Source organism: Ambystoma mexicanum, chromosome 1p (genome assembly GCF_040938575.1).
Source record: "Ambystoma mexicanum isolate Mex_15411 chromosome 1p, UKY_AmexF1_1, whole genome shotgun sequence".
Taxonomy (NCBI): domain Eukaryota; kingdom Metazoa; phylum Chordata; class Amphibia; order Caudata; family Ambystomatidae; genus Ambystoma; species Ambystoma mexicanum.
The window spans coordinates 790,563,025-790,581,732 of record NC_090921.1 but is presented as its reverse complement, the minus strand read 5'-3'; the positions used below and the strand labels follow the sequence as shown (position 1 = coordinate 790,581,732).

The 18,708-nt window shown below is 47.7% G+C and overlaps 1 protein-coding gene across 2 annotated transcripts in view; it reads right to left on the bottom strand.

The window, feature by feature from the left end:
- HAX1 (HCLS1 associated protein X-1) overlaps nucleotides 1–18,708 on the bottom strand; it is a 396,934-nt gene that overhangs the window by 122,269 nt on the left and 255,957 nt on the right. The gene's annotated exons all lie outside the window — the stretch shown is intronic.

The following is an 18,708-nucleotide window of genomic DNA, read 5'->3' as shown; positions in this document are numbered from 1 at the left end:
ATTTAAGATCAGAAAAGATAAGAGTACAAAGATCACTCAAAAGCAGAGGGAGCCGTCTAGCTTCTCACAAGATGTCATTTGCCCAAACGAATACAGCTGACCTGTGCAGGAGTTCAAAAGGGATCTCTGCTGGGAGTCAGAAGGAGAACGATCCTCTTGAGGAGGAAGTGCGGTAGCTATGCACCGGTCGGACGGAGAAAAGCCAAAGTGGAAGAAGCCGTAAAGCGAAGAGAAGGAGAACCCAAACGTAGTCCAAGCTGGAAGGAACGCTCGGGTTGCTGCCGATACGTACCTCAGGGCACCCCAGGCTCCAGTGAACCGCCTGTAAGGCAGGGCGCAGCTGGGCAGAGAGAGAGGCCTGCAGAACGGCTGCAGACCACGCCATTCACCAGAGAGCTGCCAGAGCCTCGAGGAACAACGCAGAGGCTGGAGAAACGCTGTTACCGACCGAGAAGCAGGAAACTGGTATGCAGGTTTTCCAGGAGGCGTTGGATGTCCGGAGAAGCAAGGGTGGTGAATACAAACATTGGAGAAGAAGGGTCTAGGACCCTGAAGGGACATTGCGGGTACGGGACACGCACCCAAATGGAAATAACCAGGATAGCGGAATCAAGTGTTTGACAGGAGAGTGAACCAAACGTATATACTAACGAATTGCGAGTCTCATAGCCACACCCAGGTGAAACGCAAGTGCCCAATACATGGAAGAAGAACAGGTCTGGGACCCATGTGAAAGAGGCAGTCCACGAGAGGACACTAACCTGGCAGGAGCGTGAACCAAGTTAAATTTTGTTGTCTGGGACCCGCACCCATGAGAGAGATTGAAAGGGTCAAGGACCCCAGAATTGGAAACACGGAAACCTACATTTGATAGTGAACTGTATCAAGTTTACAAGACAAAAGGATTGTGAAGCTAAACAAAATATCCCTGTGAATTAGCCACTGACATTTGCCCAAGAAGAGAAAGGGGCTCAAGAGCCCAAAACGAGGGAAACTAAGAAGAACTCTAGGGAAAAGGAGTACAACCCTAGCATGGGAATCTTGCAATTATGAACATTGTTTATTTCATCACTTTCTATTACCAGAGACACTAGGAACATTTCTGTTGATTGAAAACACAAAGAACACTTGTTACTTTAAGAAGCGATCTTCCTTGCACAGTTACTTTAGATCATTAGTGTTTGGGACAGAAGTATGTTTTTGGACACAACAGTGACAGACTCTTTTGGACTTCCTGACAATGTCACTAGTTTTCTCTGATACAGGGAAAAGTTCTCTTAGCTTTAGGGTTAGAAAGGAATGTTTCTAACATTTTAAAAAAAAAATGTTATATAGTTGACATAATTTAACATGTTTTCCTTTCTAACAAATAAAGAAACATGAAAATATTAAAGTCAGGATAGAATCACTCAAATGAACATTTTAGAATGTTTTTCCTTTCATAAAATTGATTAAAAGAATACACATACATAAATGGCACCTAAAACAAAAATACAGTTCAGTACATTATAATTTCCTAAACACATTCAAACTTCAGATACAATTACATAAATTACATTAATAAACGCATTAAGATAGTCTCAGATCACTCAAAACTTCACCCAAGAGAAGAAACACACAAATAAGAAACCATGAATAACACATGCATTATTTAAAAATAGTCCCTGGCAATTACACAACAACCACCAATTCAGCAGGCTCTAATTCTAATTACATTAAAAAAAAAACCTGCAGCTGCGAGAATGGAGGAGGTGGTCCTTCCAGCCAAACATTGTTCCCACACCAGCTCCATCTCACCCAGAAGTAGCAAGTTAGAGAATCTTTTCAAGTAAATCATATGTTCTATGCACGGTCGGGCAACCAATAAATAAATGTTTCAGCATCTCCAATTGATCTGATTCACTACAGAATCTACAATCTGCTTGGGCTAATGACAAGAGACCATACCTCATCTGGACTTCCTTTGTCAAAACCAAATTCCATTTAAATCTTAGGAAAGTCCTCCACACAAATCCGTCAGGATGAATTGTCAAATATGGAGCCAATACCACCAGTCGTTTACAGTCCATTTCATCTAAAGTGGTCACCCAATCGGTTTGATAAAGGACCTTCTTCACACAACCAGGGTTCTCCTCTAGATCTTCCCTCGAGAGCCCAAGTCACTCAAACATGGATGAACAATGGGTGGCAAATTCCAAAATAAAGGCGGCAGCCCTTTCCCTCAAGTACATTCTTTAAATCAATGAAAAGGGAGTCCTTTGGCAGTACCAATATTGTACAAAATAATGATAAAAATTTCCACTGAGCCCTACATTTGAGGGAATATATACCCAGCTCATATCTTACTGCTGCAATGAGTACCGAACGCGGTACCCCAAGAACAAGCCTCCAGATCATTCCTTCCAAACAAGGCAGCAGCTCAAAAATCTAGACAGCATTCATCTCTATCCCATATAAGAGCTTTGGCAATAGTTGAACAATTTATTTCCTTACCTGGTAACGTTCTTTCGATGGGATGGTCCGACGACGTATTCCATATCTATGACAGGTAATCACCACAGCAGTGCTGCTTTGGAAAATTTTCAGCGTCTGCGTCCTGCGTCGATGACGTCGATACGCTCCCTCGAGGGCCTTCATCGAGCCGACGTCACTGGATGTTATATGGAGGACGTGCGACGCCCGTAGCCTCAGTTGTAGTTTTTACCCAGAACGTGTGGCACCAATCTTCTGCCAGTAGGACCACAGAAAGCCTTGCAGAAGCGGAAGCTGAAATAGCATAAGAAATTCTGTAGCGGGGCAGGCAGGGAGGGAGCGATATGGAATACGTCGTCGGACCATCCCATAGAAAGAACGTTACCAGGTAAGGAAGTAACTTGTTCTTCGAGGGGATTGGGTCCTCCGACGTATTCCATATCTATGACAGACTCCCAAAGCAGTACCAACGTATGGAGGAGGGAAGAGAATTTAGAATTAAGACATTTAGAATGCCCAATTAAATTGCAGAGTAAAGGACCGCCTTGCCAAAGGCCAGATCCGGGCCATGGATAGAATCCAGGGATTAGTGACGTACAAAAGTATGGACCGAAGCCCATGTGGCTGCTTCACAAATGTTGCGAATGGGAACACCCCTTTGCAGGGCAGTAGAGGCAGCCACACCCCTAGTAGAATGGGCCTGTAAGCCTACCGGAGGGTCCTTACCCGCCAAGCGGTAACATTCAGAAATTGCCAAGATAATCCATCTAGACAAAGTCTGCTAGTGACAGCTTGTCCCAAACGCTTTCCAGCGTAACCAATGAAGAGCTGATCGTCCACACTGACCCGGGACAGGCGTGAAATGTAGAAACTTAAAGCTCTCCTAGGGTCCAACCTATGGAGCCTCTCCTCTTCCTTACCAGGATGCGGAGGAGGATAGAATGCCGGAAGAATGACCTTCTGGCTGAAATGAAATTCCGATACCACTTTCGGAAGAAAAGAAGGACGGCCGTAAGGACAACCCTGTCCTTATGAAACACCGTGAAGGGTGGCTTAACAGAAAGTGCCTGTAACTCACTCACTCACTCACTCTACGAGCGGAAGTGACCGCAACTAAAAATACAGTTTTAAGCGTTAACTGTCTCAAAGGACAAGAACGTAAAGGCTCAAATGGAGAACCCATTAGGAATTTTAGAACCAGGTTCAAATCCCAACCGGGCACCTGGTGAGCCCTTTCAGAAACTGAGAAATTAAAGGAATTTTAAAGTAAGAACACTCTTCAAAAGAGCGCTTAAAGATAGACAGCGCCGCCAGGTAACCTTAAAGGTACCATTTGTAAGCCCATGTGGGCTAAGGAAAGCAAAAAAGACAGAACCACAGGAATGTCACATGAAAAAGGATCCACATTCTGAACCCTGCACCAGTCGCAGAACTTTCTCCAGCGGCAACGGTACAGGGACTTAGTTGCAGGCCTTCTGGCCAAAAGCAACACCTCCAGCACGTCTTCAGGGAGGTCCCAATCCTTATACCTCAACCGTTCAGAAGCCAAGCGTGAAGGTTGAGGGATTTGACCTCTGGATGCAGAACCTGACCCCCCTCCCGCAAGAGCAGATCGTCTCGGTAGGGAAGACGGCATGGAGGGCAGATGGACAAGTCGAGAAGGTCCGGGTACCACGTCCTCCGGGCCCATGCCGGATGAGGATCATCCGGGAACCGAACCTCCGTAGCCTCCGCAGCACTTGCGGAATTACAGGGTCTGGAGGGAACACGTACAGCAGCGGGAAGGACCACTCCACCACGAACGCGTCTCCTAAGGCTCCTTTTGGAGGAAATTCCCGCAAGCAGAAACTTTGGCATTACCGGTTGACACTGGTGGTGAAGAGATCAACTTGTGGGGTCCCCCAAAGGTCGAAGATCTCCAAGAGAATCTCCTGAGCCAGCTCCCACTCGTGAGAGATCATGCTATGCCTGCTCAGAGCGTCCGCCGTCTCTTTTTCGTCTCCGGCCAGATGACCTGCCGAGATCAAAACATTTTGCTGGATGGCCCAGAACCAGAGCTGCAACGCCTCTCTGCACAGTGGAAGTGACCCTGCCCCCCCCACCCCTTTTTGTTGAGGTAGTGCATGGCCACTGTGTTGTCCGTCAGAATCAGGACATTCTTTCCTCGGACAGTCGGCAGAAAAACCTTCACGGCTAGCCTGACGCCCTCAACTCCAACAAATTGATATGGAGTCTGGACTCCGACGGAGACCAATGACCGCTCACTGTCAGCTCGTTGGCATGAGCTCCCCACCCTGTGAGGGATGTGTCTATCACGATCATCACCTCTGGCCATCGTAGCCAAAATCGAGCCCCCTTCATCAGATTGCCTTCGACGGCCCACCACAGAAGGTCCTGGGTGACCGAGGGCGGCACCTGAACAGGGTCCAACATCCTGCAGGAGGACTGTGACCATTGCATCTTGAGCGCCCAATGCAAAGATCGCATCCGCAGTCGGGCCTCTGGCACCAGAAGAATGCAGGATGCCATGAGGCCGAGCAACCTCAAGAACTCGAACGCCGGGAGACTGGGCATGTTGAAACTTGTGCACCATCTGCAGAATGTGATGAGCCTTCACCTGGGGAGGGAAACACTGCCCCAAGGATGTGTCTAGCACTGTTCCCATGTACTGGAGCTGCTGTGTTGATGTCAAGTGGGACTTCTTTAAATTGAGGGAGAAGCCCAGCCTGTGAAGGGAGTGGCAGGTGACGGACAGATGATCCAGGACTTGCTCCGGAGAGCGCGCCCGGATCAACCAATCGTCCAGGTAGGGGTAGACGTGAATTCCCCCTTTGAGATACGCTGCCACCACCACCATGAGCTTGGTGAAAACCCTTGGGGTGGAGGTCAACCCGAACGGCAGGACCCGAAAATTGAAAGTGCGAGTCACCAACCGCGAACCTCAGGTACTTCTTGTGCTTGGGATGAATCGGCACATGAAAATAAGGGTCCTTGAGGTCGAGAGACACCAACCAGTCCTGAAGCTGAAGGGCCTCGAGGACTTGAGAGAGAGTAACCATCTTGAACTTGTCCTTCCTGAGGAGTTTGTTCAAACCACGCAAATCCATGATGGGTCTCAATCCCCAGTCTTTCTTCGAAATAAAAAAATAAGGGGAATACCATCCCTTGTTCCTCTCCGCTACAAGCACCAGTTCTATGGCGCCTTTCTCCAGCAGGGATTTAATTTCCTGCGCAAGGAGCGGATCCTGACTCTTCAAAGAGAGATTCCCTGGTGGATTGTCGTAAGGCCTCTGCCGGAAAGGAAGACAGTAGCCGTGGGTTATGATCTCCAGAACCCACACATCTGAAGTAATGGCACGCCATCCCACAAGATGCTGCGCCAGCCTTCCCCCCCAACCGGCGAACCATGGGACATGGCCTCACGACTGACCTGAAGTGGCTGCGGCAGTGCCTGAGGGCAAAGAGGCAACTGCACAAGCGGCTCTAGCACCTCGAGTATCTTGTTTTCCACCTCTGGTACTCCTACGCAACCCCCCTCGATCTACCAAAGGTAGAGTAGTATCGAAAGGAACCTCCCCTCCACGGTTGTCCACTAGGACGAAAAGGCGGAGGTTGGCGAACTGCAACGCTCAACGACTTTGCTGCAGCCTTCGAGGTCTGCAACCTCTCAAGGCTCTCGTCAGCCTTGCTGCCAAAAAGATGGTCACCATCAAAGGGCATGTTGAGAAGCCAGCTTTGCACATCCGGAGCAAATCCTGACTTCCGCAACCACGCAAATCTGCGCATCACGGTGCTCGCCGCCATGGACCGGCTGACGCAATCTGCCACGTCCAGACCCGACTGAACCGATTCACACATGGCATCCTTGCCATCTTGGACAAGAGCAAGAAAGCCATCCCGTTCTTCCCCTTCGGGAATATGTTCAGCCGCTAAGGAAATACAATTCCACAGAGTGTAAGTGAAACGTGACAGGGAACACAGAGTTGACTGCTTTCAAAGCCATACCCCCTGAAGAAAACACTTTCTTCGCCCAACCGTCAAAACGCTTGTCGTCCCTATCAGGAGGGATGGTAGGGTACGACGTCTGTTTAGCCGGGGCCGTGGCCGCCTGCACCACCAAACTCTCCGGAGTAGGGTGCACTGACAAGTAGCCAGGGTCGCCACTGGCTGGGCGGTATTTTTTCGACAACGACTTTCCTACTGCCGGGAGACTCTCCGGAGCAGTCCAAGCCGCAACCACCCTTCGTTGTAAAGCCATATGGAAAGGCAGAACCGGGTCAATGGGTGGACCAAGGTCCAGGATATCTGTCAGGTCGTCCTGCAGAAAATCCACTGGGGGGGGCAGACCACCCCAAGTACTTCGACACCCGTGTCATAAGCCGCCGGTACGAGGACTCGGCGTGCGTACCAGGCTCAGGCCGACCAAACTCCACCTCCGGGGAGGTGTCCAGACTACTGGCGTCGTGCAAGGATTGACGCAGGTCTTCAATCTGGCTATGACCAGACAATATCTCATCAGGTACCCCATCAGGGACCAAACCTCCTTCCTCAGACCCTTCCTCCACCTCAGAAATATAATCGAGGGGCTGGAATGGGGGCACAGAAAAAGGGACAAAGACATTTTTGGTCTTATCCAAAGCCTTCTTTGGGGTTTCCACCATGCCACGGGGAACCTCTGACAAAACCGCCTCGAAAGGAGTCGATGGAATCGACGTCGAGCGTGGCGCCGACGGCTTCGACACAGTCCTCGAGGGCGGAGCCTCGAGCGTGACCCTCGACGGTCTCGGCGCCGATGGCGTCAAGGGTTTCCTTGGAGCCGGAGCCTCGAGTGCACCTCTCGACGGACATGGCATCGATGTTGTCGATGTCTTCGAAGAAAACCTCACAGGCTGCGACGGTCTCAAGGGCGTCGAGGACCGGGGCCTGGAGTGGGCATGACTAGAACGATCCACCTTGTCCGATCGGGACCTCGAAGGTGACCGAGGATCGTGCCGACCACCCGAGCCCGAAGGCATGCGAGCAGTGTCTCTAGTACAGTCACGGCCGGCTCCTCTCGGAGGCATGGACAGACCGGAGTCCTGCGATTCGAAAATCGCCATCATCTCCGTACGGAAGGCAGCCCATTCCTCAGGAGTCGAATGCTTGGTTGGACAAGCAACCCGCCAACGGGTGACGGCACTTCCACAAATGCCGGGACCTACTCAGAGACCGAGACCTCCCAGACCAACGATGACGATGCGGAGAGTCGCCCCTCGAATCGTCAGTCAAACGCCCAGAAGACCTCGGCTTACGGGGCTTGGCCACCTTACCAACAGAAAGCTTCTTCTTACGCTCCCGCAAGGCCTTCAACGTAAGCAACTGGCAGTCGACACAATCATCCATATCGTGGCCCTCACCAAGGCACCAGAGGCAGGCGCCGTGCGAGTCCGTCAATGACATCTTGGGCCCGCAGTCCTGACACTTCTTAAAACCGGGCCGCAGGATGGAAGAAGACGAAGAAATCATGAAATCTTCACAACGAACACGTTTGAAGAACCGAAAGAACAGAATCTCCGAAGAACCGAGGCGCGCCGAGATCTCCGAAGCGAACACGTTCGTGGAAAAAACAGAACCGAGGCTATGGGCGTCGTGCGTCCTACTTATAACATCCGGTGACGTCGGCTCGACGGAGGCCCTCGAGGGAGCATATCAAAGTCATTGACGCAGAAAATTTTCCGAAGCAGCACAGCTGTAGTGATTACCTGTCATAGATATGGAATACGTCGGAGGACCCAATCCCCTCGAATCCCCCCCTTATAGAATTTTGTAAGGTGAAGCACCAAAAACTTTCCAAACTTGGAATCAACCCTACTGCGTTAATTAAAGTGGTTTTCCATGTAATTTAAACCACTCCTTAGTTTGAAGTTTATATACTTAAGCTGATATTGGGTAACTCAAATAAGTAAAGCTTTCTACCCTCTCTAAACAATCGCCACTCACTCGCCAAACAAAACCACATTTGTGTTTCTTTTTTGTACAGTGGAGAACATTTGTTTTAGACAAATTCACTGCAAGGGAATGTACCTGTGCATTTGTTGTAAATGCAGTGAGCAGATGTTGCAATCCGATTGGTGTGCAATCAAATAAAAAAAAGGTCATCTGCATAGGCCAGTCATACTGGTTTGAAACTGAGTTTTTGACGTGGCGAATGCAGATGCCTCAAGACACTGGCCAATGTTAGACAAACAGAGGTTAAACAGGTAGGGAGCCAATATGCATCCCTGTCTGACACCTCTAAATATGGCACGTTGCGGGATAATGACCCCCTTTGATCCAGTCTAATCTGTACGTTTAATCCCTCACGTAGCCCAACTATCAAACGCAATAGTCCTACAGTAATGCCCCCTGCTCCAAGCTTTTCCCACAACAGTCCTCGATCTACTGCGTCAAACGCGGCCGAATGATCTATTGTCGCTACATAAACCGATTCGGATTTGCCCAGCGACAACTGGCAGAAGATGGTTACATTTTTCAAATAGATGAGCCCCAACTAAGATCTAATCTAAAATGGAAACAGTCTCACCATTAAACCATGTATGGTTTGGGGCACCATCTCCCATCATGGACCCATTTATCATAGTTAGGCCTAAGCCACATAGATTTTCCCACCCTTTCAAACCTTTTTCCCTTCACTTATAGGTAGCAAGGCACAATTTGAATCCAGCATTGGACAAGATGCATTCAAATCCCCTGAGAGTATAATTTGTCCCCCTGGGCAATGATCACACAATTCATTTATATATACTGTCAACTGATTAATGAAACAGACCAAATCACCCATACCCGCATGCCAATAAATATTCAATACAAACAGGTTTTGCAAACAGTATAGTGAAGTGCTTACATGAGTTGCCAACATCCCAAAACAAATATTAGTGGAGTTGACAAAGGATATCTCCCTGCCTGACTTAACCAGAGTTAACAGACCACCAAATGGTGGTCCAAAAATCCCTCGTTTAGCCGTCTATGCATTGATTACAAAACCGTCCAACACCAGGTCTCCTGTAGCGAGATGATGTCATGAGTTTTTAAAAAAAAAGACCCACAACCACATTGGTTACCAGGTGATTGTGAACTCAGGTATTTCATGACCGGAACATTAAAAGTTCATCCACATTCTCTTCGTTAGGAAGACTGTACAGGCTGGGGTCCACCCGTCCCACCCAGTGAACCAGCCAGCCATGTCCAATCTTTTACCTGATCCACCAAATCCGTAAAATTGTTCTGCACCTGAAACTCTCGCCTCTAATGAGATCATAATTTCTGATGGAAGTAAGGGGGTAGAGAAGACCTCCTCAATTTTAGACTCTCTCTCTTGTAGGTGAGATAAGTAAAACCCAAGAGCCTGCAGTAACTGCCTTTTCCTCAACAGAATCAATAATTTTCATGCTAAAATCTATCGCAGCTTCACCGGTCCTAAACAGGTAAAAAAAAAAAAATCTACTCGATCAAGATCTCGTGAAGACAATGTTTGCAAGGTAGGGTCGCATCAGAGTCTCAGAATATTAGCCCAATTTAAGACCACGTGGTGGTTGGCTGTAAGAACACTCTATACAAATCATATTAACAGGTACACTTTTGTGTTCAACCCTGGGAAACCTACCTGCCACGGCGTCTCCATTTCTCCATGCCTGAGGACCAACCGGGCCGCAGGGATCAAATGAGGCGTTACAGTTGTGTCAACCCCTCAAACCTTTTAAGAAACTATACATCTGGTTAGATGTTCTCACTGGAAAGGGATCTTCTAATTCAATATGGCCTTTCCTAGTGATGAATGGCCCATCCCAGGTAGGAAGACACCTCAGGTCTGAAGACCCCACAGACACTACCACTCCCTGCTGAGAAGCTCCTAGACCACCTGAGCATATCAATGTGTGGGCGCTAACCAACTTCTCGTCCCAACAGAATCGTTTTTGCATTGGATCAAACAACCAAACTGCTTTCTTCAAATTTCCAGGTTGGTGCACCACTACCCCCATGAGCCTCCCCCACCTGCCAATGCCAACACTAAATTATCAGAGTTAGAGACTCCTGTGTCATCTACAATTACACAATCTGGTAGATTATCGTCAGGAGAATGATGCCCCCTGTTTATTACTGGCACTAGGAATTGTCGCCACCACCTTCTACAGAATGACCTTGATTGATGGTTGGTTTAACAGATTATTAACCCATTTTTTAGATGCCCGTTTAGAAAGATTTTGCCCTTACTTATTTTTTAGATGTTTTGCCTAGTACAGCGATTTCTTTCGGAGGTTTATTTAACACCACCCTAGACTCTCCTCCTTCAATGTTAAATACTCCTGAATGTTGGTCCCCCACCTCGAAGTTGTGTCGGGCAGATCACAATTAATCATCAAAGGCTCACCCAATTTAATCTCATTCACAGGTAAAGAGACCCCGATACTCACACCCACCAAAGGGGCCACCCTACTCGCAGTACATGCTGCTGGTAAGCATTCATTCCTTTGCAAAGGTTCACTTGAGTCCAGCGCTATGTTACCAATGATGCGATCCTGGTTTCTACAATCTGGAGCTGTGTAAATATCAATATGCAAGGGTGTTAGGCAGAAACCTGTGCAGTTCCCTTTGGGAACACTGCAAAAGATTTAGGACTACAGGTTGTAGCAGTAAACCCACTTGGTAGCAGTCTGTACCTCCCAGATTTACCTGGTAGCTGTGGCTGAGCAGTCAGACTTCCCTCAAGAAGAGTTAGGCAGTATGCAAAGTATACACAATAGGCACTCAGATACAATACTACAAGCAAACACTGACCAGAGCTTTGGTATCAAAGTATATAATTATTTATTTAAAAACACACTGTTTGAAACACTCCAGCACTCTTATTGTAAAACACTCTAAACACAGTTACTATTCTAATATATACAACCCTTATTCCTGATCAGATAAGTCTTAGTTAACACCACTTATTTCCAGACAGAGGTGAGCGCTTAACTATAGATGGCACTCCAATAAGTTCATGAAGAAGGGAGGGAAAAAGACAGAATATGGAAAGATACAACACTCTAAGATTTAGGAACACTATTAGCAAGGAAGAAGAGCAAAAGTCACTTGTGAGCCAAAGTCCATAGGCTGGGCCCACTCTTAGAGAGAGCAGAGCACAAATGCGCCCAAGATCACACAGTTACACTAGGCTTAGAAAGTCTGGCAGAGTTTGAAAAGTGTTTAGAGAGGCTCAGAAAAGTTTAGCCAGGGTGTCCCAGGCTAACCCAGGTTCGAAAGCCAGGGGCTAAATCTACCCCGTACAGTCGGTGGCAAGGGAAGCCAGGCGGAAGACGGTACCTTAAGTGGGAAGGATCCTCCAGCGGTGGCAGTTTTTCCTCGCCTCGGGTTCAAGTCTCGGCGTCGTCCAGGGGAAGAGAAGATCTCGACTTGGAGGAAAGTTGAAGGTCGTTGCACTGCCAGGGAAGAAACCAGCCACAGAGTTTTCCGGTTAAACATATTACCCTTTATTTCGCGGTCGTGGTAAAACGTGGTATCCCAGTTGCCGGGGTGCTTGGCACAGGCAAGGCGGCCCCGAGATACGTCGGGAAGGCGAAAAGACGGTGAAACTGGTTATCCCCACCAGTCAAAAGAAGAAGACTCTCCGGCGGGAGATCTCCTCTGTCGTTGGGAAAAGTGGTGAGACGGTCCAGCAGGGCTCCACCGGTGGTGTCGTCGTGGCAGGTCGGCTCAGCTTCTCCCTCGTTGGATTCTTAGGTCCTGTGGCAACTTCTGAAGTTCCAGTCCCCAAAGCCCTGCTTTTATGCAGAAAACCCCCCATTAACTCAGCCTAGCAGTCACTCAAACATGCCAAGTGATGAGCCGGCCGGCTCACCACTTGGGCCAATCAGGACGGAGTGCGACTTGAGTTGCCGAGGCAACTCAGTCCAGGGTGCCTAAATCCCCCTCCACCCCTCCCAAGTACCCCAGACAGAGTGCCACCACTTTGGAGGGCTTCTGTGGAGAAGCCCGCCAAAAAGTGGAACAAAGGGCTCGACTTGGGTTGGAGTCACAGAAGAGAACACAAACGCCATTTTAGAACCGAGTTTTGGCAAAAAATACCAACCGGAGAATTAATAATAATTAAATAACCCGGTGGTATGTTCGAGGCTATTGTAATTAAATAAATAAAGATAGCCTCAAACAATGGGAAAATCCCATAGAGAAATATTCGTGGTTGAATATTAAAAGTAGTACCCACTGCCACCAGCCAAAACTCGATCAGGGGGGACGGAGACGTGCCCCCTCGACTAACAGACCCCGGGCAATTGAATTGCCCCAGCCAGTACGTCCACAATATGATGGTTTGTACTGGTTCTGTTCAGAATTTAAGACTAGTAAAGTCAATGGTGACTTTACATGCCCTGGGAGACAGTAGCCAGTCCCAGGGTATGGAGTCTATACTGGGGAGTCACTATGACACCCCTGTGTGACTGCACTGAGGCTGCCGTGTAAAACATCACAAAAACATATGAAGCCCTGTGGAGTAAAAGACCCCATAGCCCATTAAACACATCTAGAGTCAAAGGAACACACTCAAATCATGTCCAAGAGTGAGGGTAAAAGAGTCTCACTCTTGGCAGGAGAAAAAAATAAACCCCCAAAAATCCAGCAAAGCTGCTGGGGGACTCACTATGTTAGGAAATTCAGCCTAAACAGAGAATTCTCCCTAACAAAGGGCTTACCACATGAGCCCCTCTCCAGAATTACATCAGTGGGCTGGCGCCACTTAACAGAAAGTCATTAACATTGTTGTGAACCCTATTTTCAAATGTAAACATAAGCAACTCCCACTACCGACTGGACCTTTGTCTCTGCTTTTATTCCCCCATACAGCGTAACCAGTATACATAAAACCTGGTTTATCGCTGTTAAAATGTCATCCTGCCGGCACCCAGCCTATAATCCATGTTGCTATTAGGGAAGGCAGAATCCTATTTATTTGGTCTGCGAAAATCCAGGTAAATAGCTTAATATCCAAACTAAGGAATGCAAGGGGTCTATACGAGTGGCAGATTTCTAAGCCATTATCACATATGGGGACCAGAATGACTCTGGCCTCCCTCACATTCCGCAAAGTCTATTCCGTATCGCATTGTAAAACCCCTAACAGAAGTCTTCAATCCAATCAGTGGAGCCATCACCCTATAAAATGGAGCCAACAGTCCTCCTTCCCATGTTCATCAATAATAGAGTCTACATATGTGTTCCGCCTGCAATCCTCAATCTGTGTGCCAATAGCCTACTTGCTTTATTACTATGTTGATTATTTCTGACACAGTAACAGTCTCTCAGCTTTGTTTGTGCGTAAACAATGGAGTGGATTACGGACTGCTTTAAATGTTACATATTTTCTCATCTGTTGTATTGTATGAGGGGCCCTTGCCCAGTCTTTGGAGTTCATGATCGGTTAGAAAGTTCCCTCTAATTTAAATTGAAGGCCAACAGGAGACGTCCATTTGTATCAAACTTCTCTCCTGTTCAGCTCCAGGGTAAGTGGTTTAAGCGTTAGCCTTCTCATCAAGATGACCGGTGTCAGATCTTGACAAATTTGAAAATGACTGTCTAGGTAATCTACTCCTCCTGCTTTGAAAGCTGCATCCAGTAAAGCATCCTTGGTCTGAATGTCGTGAAACTTAGACACTACGTCGCTTGGTGCAACATGTTTGTCTTGTTTCGATGGGGCCACGATGTGCGCCCTATCCAAAACACTCTGGGTTGTTCCAGTGATAGTAGTTGTGCTGATAGCGTGAGGCAGGCAGGGTATCAAGAGACACAGACTCAAAAGCAACAGTTTGAAAACCCTTATTGAAAAACGTTGTTGGATTGGTGCAATGCATAACTGGCCTTAACTCTAAAGGTGTTGTTCCCTCAACTGATGTCCAAAACCAAAGTCCATCTGTGTCAAAACCTCTTAGACAACATGTGTTTTGGGTTCTTCTTAAAGAAAAATGGTTGCTCAAAAAGAAATGTAAACCACGACTGGTTAAAGGTGGCCTTACCATTGGGTGTAGTTCTGCCAGTTCCAGAAAAAAGATAGTTCAATACAAAAAGGGTTGCCCTTGATACCTTCCACGTAGGGTTCTGGCAGCAAATAATGTTCACAATGTCTCTGGGTCGCCTGGGGTCCCTTCCCCAAGCTTTAATCCTTCCAGTTCCAAACAAAACATACACAGTTCTAAACAGGCCTCTCAGGGTTCCCTTCCCCAAGCTTAGGACGTACTGGTCTCAAACAAAAGTGAAGTGAAAGAGGAACTGCACGCCATGTAAGTGGATAAAAGACTATTTGTCTTTAAGATATGTACAGGGACAGACCTCCAACGCATTCACCCATATCTCAATCTCCAACAGTCTGACACCAAAATATAACCTTCCCTCAGTGCTTGCTCTCATCACGTTCCAGAACCCTTCCCACATTCCACATGAGAATACATTACAACATATCTCCCTCCCTTAAGGCATTAAAACAGCAATAACATTAACCTAATACAATGGTGTTGAACTATATACAATGAAAACTGTGCATGTTCTGAGGCAACATCGTATGCCTGAGAAGATAGATCCCACACATCATTAATTTATCTTTGTTTAACGCGCTTATACACAAGTGTGTTAAGGTGCGACGAGGCAAGGGAGGGGAAACAGAGGGAAGACAGACAACGATCTTACTAGGCCAGGTGTCATTCAGATAGTGCAGGGGAAGGAGGAAGGGAAAAAAGTGCGGGGGAGGTGGGGAACAGTGCAGTAAAGGGATAAATAGAATAAATAAAAACAATGAGTAAAATGTACGGCCAGCTGGTGGCAAGTGCAAGTGCAAACATCAGTTGTCAAGTGCTGGTAGGGGACTGTAAGGATACAGAAAACAGTCCAAGTGCGTGGGTTGCTGGGAGGCAGTGCAGGTGTGCAACACGCAGAGAGGACCTGGGCCTGGGATCAGAGGGTGGCCAGGTAACCAGTGCAGTTTCTGTTTCAGCAAGGAATTCAGCAGGGGAGAGAAGGAGAGAAAGCAGAAGCAAAGAGGAAGGTTTTGAGGTGGTTCCGGAACCGGAGACGGTTCTCCTCAAGTTTCTGGGAGGCTGTTCCAGAGGGAGGCCCCAGCCGAAGAAAGATATACCACCAACTCGTTGCTTGGAGAAGCGACTGACCCTGAGGGAGTTGGAGGCGGATGAGTGAAGAGCTTGGGAAGGAAGATATTTAGGAAGAGAGAGTTGAAGGTATTGAGGCTCCAAGCCCCAGAAGGCCTTGTGGACAATGCAGAGGGTTTTGAACTTAATCCTCGCAGCCACTGGGAGCCAGTGCAGAGATTTCAGTCCTGGAAAGATGCGATCCCTGGGCTTGAGGCCAATGACAAGTCTCACAGTTCTGTTCTGGGTGAGTTGCAGAGGACGGAGAGTAGAAGCAGGTTTAGAAAGAGTCTGTTGCTATAATCCAGCCTAGAGAGAACCAAAGCTCTGGAGACAGTGAGCTTCTGGGGGAAGGAGAGGAAAGGAAGAATACCTCTGAGGAGGTGCAGCTGGTAGTGAGACTTCTTAGAGACGTCAGAGATGTGGGGAGAGAAGGAGAGTGTGGAGTCGAAGATGACCCTGAGCTTTTTAGCCTAGCAGGTGGGAGCAGGAAGAGGGCCAAGAGAGGCCGGCCAGAGAGTTGACAGGAAAGGAGGGAGCGGGTGTGCCGATGAGGAGAATCTCAGTCTTACTGGCATTAAATCAGAGAACGTTGGCGGCACACCACTCCTGGATAGCAGACAGGCAGTCAGATGAGACAAGGAGAAGATGTGGCTGAAGGTAGTCTGAAAATTAGCTGAGTGTCATCCGCATAGCACTGAAAGTTGGGTCAGAGAGCGGCAATGCGGTGAGCAAGAAGTGCCAGGTATTTGTTGAACAGCCAGGGAGAGAGCATAGACCCCTGGGGAACACCACAGGTAGAGGTAGAGATAGAAATAGAGGAGAGGAAGGACCCAGGTTTGGCCTGGGAGGGTCGATCAAAGAGGAAAGAAGTCAGCCACTCCAGGGCCTGACCTATGATACTCAGATTATCACAGACGGTTGAGCAGGATGGCATGGTTGACCATGTCAAAGGCAGAAGAGAGATCAAGCAAGATGAGGACACTGGGGGAGTTGGAATTGAGGTTAGAGAGCAGGTCTTTAATGGATGTTCAGGAGAGCAGTTTCCGTGCTTCTGGCAGCTGTGAAGCCAGACTAATGGTCATGAAGATAGCCAACAGAAACAGTGTCAAGATTAACCTGGGATATGGCCGCTCCTTTAAGATCTTCCATTACTTGCACCGGATTGGAACATAACATATCTTCTTTCTTTTTTACACATCCTTTCTTGATACGCACCCAATCACCCACAGCGACTTCCAATCTTCTCCTTCCTGACTTCTCATTGATCTTCACCCACTCACTCTTCTTCTCATCCATCTTCTTTCTCAACTCTTCCACAACATAGTTCGATTCCTGTGCCCTACTTAGCCCAGGCAGTGATACTCATGAGGGGGAGGAAACACAGCACCAAAGTATGTGGAGCTCATCGTAAAGCATACAACCTATCCCTCAGAGCCACTTTCCTATCACAACCACAAGCTCAAGCCATCCGAACAGCCTCAATTACACAACGATTTACTCTTTCCACCACTCCATTGGTTTGGGGTTGATACAGTGCAGTCTTGTTATGCCTCACCCCACAACGCTCGAGATACTCCTGGAAACATCCTCCAACAAAGTGCCTCCCATTATCGGTCAAGACAGAATCGGGTAGACCGTCCCTCTCAAACACACTCTGCAAGAACTCAATTATCACATGTGATGAAATATCTTTTATAACTTGAAAACAAATGTACCAATACAACTATGAATTTCCCCTCAACCATTTCCCAAGTCTATAGGACCCAAAATATCCACAGCTCTCTCACTCCACATCTTCTCCTGGGCATCAACTTTCTCAATCGGCTGCAGCCGATTGCCCGAAACGTCACATGCTATAAGTCTCCCCACCATCCTCTCGACATCCGGGGTAAATCCAGGCCACCAATATTCATCTTGCAGAATAGCTTTGGTTTTTGACACACCAATGGGACTGACCTTCGTGAGTGTTATCAACTAACCACCTCCTCCTCAGTGCCCGGGGCAGAACTGCCCTGTCCCATCTATACAAAATATCCCCCTTCACTCACAACCCTGACCTTACCTTACACAGACTTCTCTCCTCCCCATTAAGCAACCTCTTTTCCGGCCAACCAACCTGTACAAACTCTATAGCGCCGACAAAAAACCTCCTCCCTCATAGCTCTCGTCCACTGCTCATAGGCAATAACTTCATCATGGTTAACAAACACTGTCAGTAATCGCCTCCTCTTCATGACCATCACCAACTTCGTTTCCTCTCTCACTCAATCCTGATACATAGTCCACTAATACATTTTCCTTCCCAGGTATTACTTCCATGGCGAATGTATGCCCTTTCATCCTCGCCACCCAACATGCCACTCTCCTGGAGACCTTTTCAAGTCCCTGCTTTTCAAAGGCATGTGATCCGTTCGGATAATAAACTCTGCTCCCCACACAACATGCAGACACTTTTCCACACCCAGCGGCATGCTAGGGCCTCCTTTTCTAGCACAAAATCATTTTTTTCTGCTCTTCTCAACATCCTGGACGCATGCATCACAATGACTTCTTGTCCACTTTTCTCAATCTGTGTCAATACTGTCCCAATCCCCGAGTTGCTGGCATCTACAGAAATGGAACTTTTCCTCCTGGTATCAAACATGGGCAATGGCCTCGCCCTGTCAATTTCCCCCTTTATCGACTGAAACTGCCTCTCACACTCTCCATCCCACACAAACTTCACTCCCTTCTTGAGTAAACAAACCCCTCATTTTCACGATCTTGTCTGAAAAATTGCATACAAACTTTTGATAAAATTCAATCATACGAAGGAAAGACCTCAATTCTCCTTTACTCTCAGGTATTCTAAGCTTCCCGATTCCATCCACCAAATCCTTTTTAGGCCTCAGCCCCTCTTTAGATATTTCATGACCAAGGTACTCTACCACCTCCCAACCAAACACACACTTTTCAGCTTTTAGTGTGATACCTCTAATTTCCAAAGTACTCAACACTTTCCTTACATTCTCCTCCTGTTTTTCCCCCAACTATCTCCACACACCAAAATATCATCTTGAAACAGTGC